Source organism: Lactuca saligna, chromosome 8 (genome assembly GCF_052625555.1).
Source record: "Lactuca saligna cultivar CGN05327 chromosome 8, ASM5262555v1, whole genome shotgun sequence".
Lineage (NCBI taxonomy): Eukaryota > Viridiplantae > Streptophyta > Magnoliopsida > Asterales > Asteraceae > Lactuca > Lactuca saligna.
In genome coordinates, this window is record NC_136424.1 from 116,652,682 (window position 1) to 116,659,993 (window position 7,312).

Sequence of the window (7,312 nt, forward strand, 5' to 3'; positions counted from 1 at the left end):
TATTTTGGTTTGGTTTTTGAGAACCTACTCGGCAAGTAGGCCTCCCTACTCGTCGAGTAGTAGCGGGTTTGTCCGCGAAATTTAATGACCTACTCGCAGACCATTATGGTACTCGACGAGTAGGTTTTGGTAGATGAAACCCTAGATTTCGGGGCCTTGCACCCTATTTAAAGGGTCATTAGCCTCCCCTAGCCTCCCCTTTACAGCTCTTTACCTCCCAAAAACCCTTAATCGAGTGTGGGTGTGTTTCTTGGTGTTTTTAAGCTTGAAGGAGGAATTTGGTGAAGGAGGCACTTGAGGGATTAAGCTAGAGGAAGCAAAGAGCTTGTGGGGATTCAAGATTTACCTCTTTGGAGCACTTTCTGAAGGTATTAAGCTGTTCCTTGGCTCATTCCCACCCAAAACCCCCCTTTTTAATGAAATCTAAAAAAGGGCTTTTAAGTTTAAGCCAAGATCTGAAGTTGTAACTTCAGATCTAGACTCCCTTTGGACTTTAGATGCATAAAGTTATTAGTTGTGCCTAGCATGAGCCTTCCCCTCAAGTGTATGACTCCATTCTAAGCTTAGATTGCTATTTGAGAGCTTAAAAGCCTTGCATTGACGTAAAGTTTGCAACTTTACGTGAGAAGCATACCCTAGAAGCTTAGATCTATAATTTGGAAGCTTTGCATGGCTTCAAATGGGTCTGCATGGCCTCATATCTGTAGGGACTCGGCGAGTCGCATAGGGTGACTCGGCGAGTCTTATGAAGATAGACATGGACTCGGCGAGTTGGATGAACAACTCGGGGAGCCTGATGAATGTTGCCATAAACTCAACGAGTTGGATGAACAACTCGGCGAGTCGGATGAAGATTACCGTAGACTCGGCTACTCGAAGGAGCAACTCGATGAGTCACCTGGGTGACTCGACGTGTAGAATATTTCCCTTAAAACTCGGCGAGTCACTAGTTGCACTCGGCGAGTTAGGGTCAACATAGACTATTGACTCGATCTTAACTGAAGTGGACCGGGGCAGATTTTGCGGGTAATGACCGGTTATCATATGTCGCTCTTTAAGCAGTGAGTTGGAGCAGCTCGTGGGGTATATTCAATCTAAAAGTGATAGTTCAGCATTCATGTTAGGTAAGTTTTCTCACCATACCTATGGGTCTAAGGAACCAAGGTCGGCCCATTATGTGATTATGATATATGTGTTAGACATTCTTTGTTTGGTTATGCAATGGCATGTTTTGTATGAAGACCCCGGGGGGAGTTCGTGGCATTGGATGTAAGACCATGTGGGGTAGCCCATGGCAGTCCTAGGTGAAGACCATGTGGGGGTAGCCCATGGCATTTGATGTAAGGCCATGTGGGGGAGCCCATGGCAGTCCTAGTTAAAGACCATGTGGGGTAGCCCATGGCATTCTCACAGGTTTCATGTATGCATGACTTATGTATATGTGTGTGACTTTTATGATATGTGTGGTGTGGATTGTGTGTGGTATGCTCTAGGGAACTCACTAAGCATTTTTCTTACAGGTTGTTGATTGTTGCAGGTACTTTGGAGCCTAAGGGCAAAGGCAAGGCGTGATGACGCGGCACATACTCTACCTCTCTTTTGGATGTTTTGGGACTCCCTGATGTTTTCAGAAAAAGACAACAATGATGTATAGAATGTGATTTGGAAACAAATGTTTTGAAAACCTATGGAATGTGTAATCGGTTGATTAATTAAAACGAAAAATTTTCTTTGTAAAATTTGGGTTGTTACAGTGGAGTTGGTGGAGTATTGTTGAAACGTCTGTTTGATTTACGTGGCAACATGTTTTTCTATAAGATTAGAGGGGAAATGATGATAAGTCCTCTATAGTAGTTATGAGTCAGGTGATATTGAACAAGATATATCTTAGTTCTAAACACATTGTATCCTGACTTTTATAGTGTTATATTAAGCGATTTACAATAGAAGTCTACGAATATAAGTAAACAATCGCAAATTTCAGTTTATGAATTTATAGCAACACTTCCAAAGATTTTGTATAGTGTAATCCATACCAGGTCCTCCTATAATGACATAGTGTATACGAATTATATATAACCAAGACCAAATAGACCTTCGAATACGTGATCCTACTCTAAGTCCACAACCAAACAAAGAACAAGAAGTAAAGCTAAATCACAAATTCTAAGTCTATAAAATCTAAATTATATATAACTCTTACGTATACACTTAGTAATTATAGATCTGCCAGTAAGGGTCCTTTGTTTTCACATGATTGATCTTGGTAAGAAGGCCTTTATCAATTATTAGTTTATATATCTATCCAGGCCTAAATTTTATTGTTCTAGTGTTATAGTGCCATAAAATACTCCCATCGTATTTTAAATTCATGTTTGGTTCTAGAGCTCTTCTTATATATAGAGTTGGTAAGTTTTAGACTTGTTGCAACACTACGATGATTCCCAAACATATGTTGGTCATATCTCAAATAAATATAGTTGATCAGGCTATATTTATCCCATATATGATTACATAATTGTCTAGGTTTAACTGTAGTGTCCAACATCTTAATACTTTTATGTAGTTCTCACTGTGATACTTGATTCTTGTATGTATGTATGTTCGTATACTTCTTATAAAATACTTAGATTTTAAAAGTATACATTTAGTTAGAGTGTTTTAGCCCCACTATATTTATAGTTGTATATCTTTTGCGGTTTGATATACTTAGTTCACTATAAACAATGCTCTGATACGAATCTGTCACACCCCTAAACCGAAACGGCAAAAACGATCAGGGGCGGAGGACGTCATGTTGAGTATCACAACAATTGCATAATAGTAATCAAAGTACAACAACCATTACATTGATAAAGTATAGTTTTACATTCTTGTTCAAATCAATGTATATTGACACCTAAATGTATAGCAAAAACTAAAAGAAGTGACCCTATAAAGCTTCGTCTTCTCAAAACCTGTGGATACCTGTTCACTGATTTCCTGAGAATACAAGTAGTCTTGAAAAGAGTGACAACAATTAAGTTGGTGAGTTCATTAGGAGTGGGGGGTGGGGGGGGGGGGGGGGGAATACAAGTGTAAGACAAGAAATTTTGTGTTAATATCTAAATAATTTCAAATATTGTTAATCTTCGTCGTTATTATATATATATATATATATATATATATATATATATACATATATATATATACATATATATATATATATATATATATATATATATATATATATATATATATATATATATATATATATATATATATATATAAGATTCAATAGACTTAGAATTGATGATTTTGCTCTATTTCATGTTCCTTGTTTGGTTGTGGGCTTAGGGTAGAATTATTTATTCGACCGCCTTTTTAATCATAATTATATAAATATTATATTTATATAAGTATAAAACCATTTAAACTTTTTAAAGAAAAACATTATTTTTGCAATCTATTTTAGTACCATTTGGACATAAACATTAAATTTCACTAAACAACTTATCACGGATTTTACGATTTAAACTTGCCAAATCATTAACAATATAAAGGTTTTCATTTCAGTAGAACACAAACATATAAACTATAATAGGTATAGTTTGTGGAAATTACATAACTTTCAACACAATTAAGATACAAAACGGAAAACAAACGTATAAACTATAATAGGTATAGTTTATGGATAACATACACTATATTACCAAGTTCAAAATATGTTACAAAAAACAAAGATATTAACTATAATAGATGTAGTTTATGAAAGATACACATAGTTATTTATCACAAAAAAGACTTTTCATTATTCTACACGTAACCATCAATATAGCATTTGTGAGACACACTTCATGTACTTATCTAATTACCACCCAAGCCCTTAAATTATAACCAGAGTCTCCTGGAGGGAGAGTGTGACACTTGTGTATAGATTTATACAGGACTTACAATCCCACACCTTAATTGTTTGCTACAGTTAGACCGACAGACCTGGGGTGACAAATGTCTTACCGATTGCGACGCCTAAAGAAAGTCATGTTCAGGCCATCTTAGGTCATCAAACATGGTTATGATAACTCACAATTTGGTATTGAACAATACGATTGGTGTATGAATTAGTAAACAACTTCACTTAGTTTTAAAATAATAAAACTATAATACAATATTTTACAGTACAACTGGTGAATCCAGGCACTTACATTACAGATTTTTCATATAAGTACACATACAATATATTATTCCAGTACAGAGAAAACATATGTTTTATGGTTTTATGTGAATTAAAACTATATTATACTATTTCAAAGTACGATAACAATTACACATTTTGTTCTTAGGGTACTACAACACATTTACAACAGAAAATATAGGGTTTTTTACGAGAACATACTTACATTTTCAAGGAACAAATGATAGGTTTCAATTACAAACATGCTTATGAACTCACCAACTCAATTTTTGACACTCTTTTCAAAACTACTTGTATTCTTATGAAATCACTAAACAGGTATCCACAGGTTTTGAGAAGACATAGCTTCATAGAATCACGTCTTTTAGTTTTTGCTATATATTTTGGTGTCAATATACATTGATTTGAACACGAATGTAAAACTATACTTTATCAATGTAATGGTTGTTATAATTTGATTACTATTATGCAATTGTTGTGATACTGAACATGAAGTCCTCTGCCCCCGAACATTTCCGTTGTTAGCCATATTAGGTCATCAAGCATGGTTCTGATAACTCACAATTTGTTATTGAACAATACGATTGGTGTATGAATAAGTAAACATGTTCACTTAGTTTTATTAAATAATAAAACTATAATACAGTATTTTACAATACAACTAGTGAAACCGGACACTTACATTTATAGAGTTTTCATACAAGTACCAATACAATACACTATTCCAGTACAGATAAAACATACATTTTATGATTTTGTGTGAATTAAATTTACATTATACTATTTCAGAGTACGATAACAACTTCACATTTTGGTCTTAAGGTATTAAGACTACAACACATTTACAACAGAAAATATAGGATTTTCTGGGAGAACATAGTTACATTTTCAAGGAACAAATGACAGATTTCAATTACAAACAAGCTTATGAACTCACCAACTTAATTGTTGACACTCTTTTCAAAACTACTTGTATTCTCAAGAAATCAGTAAACATGTATCCATAGGTTTTGAGAAGACGGAGCTTCATAGAGTCATGTCTTTTAGTTTTTGCTATGCATTTTGGTGTCAATATACATTGATTTGAACACGAATGTAAAACTATACTTTATCAATATAATGGTTTTTGTACTTTGATTACTATTTTGAAATTGTTGTGATACTTAACATGATGTCCTCCGCCCCCGAACGTTTCCTCCGTTCCGATTTGGGGGTGTGATAGATGAGCTTATTAAGAATATAATATATATACACAAGGTGATGAAGAAAATACTTACAATCAACTACTCAAGAGTTAATCTTTAAAGAACTTTTTCACTGTGAGTGTTGGAAGGTAAATAGCTCGAAATTAAGAGAGAATTGTGGTTGAAATAGTTTACTGAATGTGTTAAATGAATCCCATTTGTATCTTACATACGAAGGAAAAGATAGTCGGTTTAGGTGATGTTTGCGTTGGTAATTGGATCATATCAATTTGGGAAATTAAATATGTAAAAATATTTAGATATTTGGGGGCGTTTTCGGCCAAGATAAGGTTGATTTCGGCCTTAGCATGGCATAAATCACCTTTCTTGTCCAACAAATGAGAGTTTTCGGCCATAATGGAGGTTACAAGGCCAAAAACACGAAGTTGGTACAATATGCTCAAAACCAAAAACCTCTTGATTCAAGATGCTTAAAACCGAAATCCCAATTGTTCCAAGATTCCCAATACCAAAATCACAATTATTAGATATTATATTTTAATTTTAACTTCACATTTTGACTTATGTTGACTCCTAACAGCTTATATAACACACACACACATATAAGTATATATATATATATATATATATATATATATATATATATATATGCATGCCTTTCAATATAAGTATATATAACTTATATAAGTATTGTTTCAAAGTATAAATATATATTCACATATGTAAGGATGTATTCTTGCCATCCAATGTGCTTATTGTAGTAATGTTATAGTGTTAATTCACTTGTACACGGTTGTAGTTTAGGCTTTTATTTAAACAAATTTGACTCACATTGACTTGAAATAATGGGTTGTTATAATATGGGCCTTGCCCACTGGTCTCACCCAGTCTATACCAATGAATGGGCCACACCCACAGGTCTCACCCGATTAAAAGCTACACGGACCCAACCTCGCCTCCGACTCCACTGTACACCTTAAGCAAGGCACGAGCTGATCGTCCTTTATACTCGTGACCACCTAAATGATGGCCTACCTCAGTTTGATGAATGTTATGATCCCATCGCAAACTTACAACACTTCCATACTATCTGCTAATCTGGTGAATGCTACGTCGACCCCATAGTCTTACGACGCGTCTATCCCGCCATGGTTACTACCAATGGTCTTACTATACCTCTACATATCAACTCTAATCATCATAATTCGAACCCACATACCAATGAATCCCAATCAGGTGTTTGGGTCATGTTTTGAACCCTAAATCCTTGACCAGACAAGAACATGTAGAGATGCTCTAACACCACCCTCGACCTGGACCTTCCGCATACCCGCCACACGTCACTACTCATGCATCTGATGGTTCACACCCAAACCCTAGCAAAATTGAGGCTTAAGAGGAGAGAGCAGAGGGAAGTAAATGTTCAAAATTCACTCTTGAAACGAGGTCAAAACTGAAAATCAAACCTAAGGGGTTTGTATAGGTGATAGGAAGGTTGAATATAATGCATGTTCCTTTTAGATATCCCTAAAACATTTCCTTTCCCCTAAGGCATCCAAGCTTTCTTAGGGCCTAAGAAAAGCTCTAAAAAACCTCTAAAAATCCATTAGAATCGTCCCTCTATGGGAGGTTCTAGAATTGCTCACTTTTCAACTTTTGAACATTGTCACCTTCAGTCCTTCCACTTTTAATTAATGCAATTAATTCTTATTAGTTTTCAATAAAAATGAAATTTTGGTTTATTATCATCTCAAAATTAATTGTGATAGAATCGATGAACTAATTCTCTGAGCGTGGGTTTATCCAATTCATCATTACTTTTTGTAACATTTTAAGTGATATATTGATGTTAATTGTCAGATTCCAACAAGATTTATTTTAAGTTCTTTCTCATAAAAGAGTAGATATAAGTTTTATCAATATTCAAGCATCT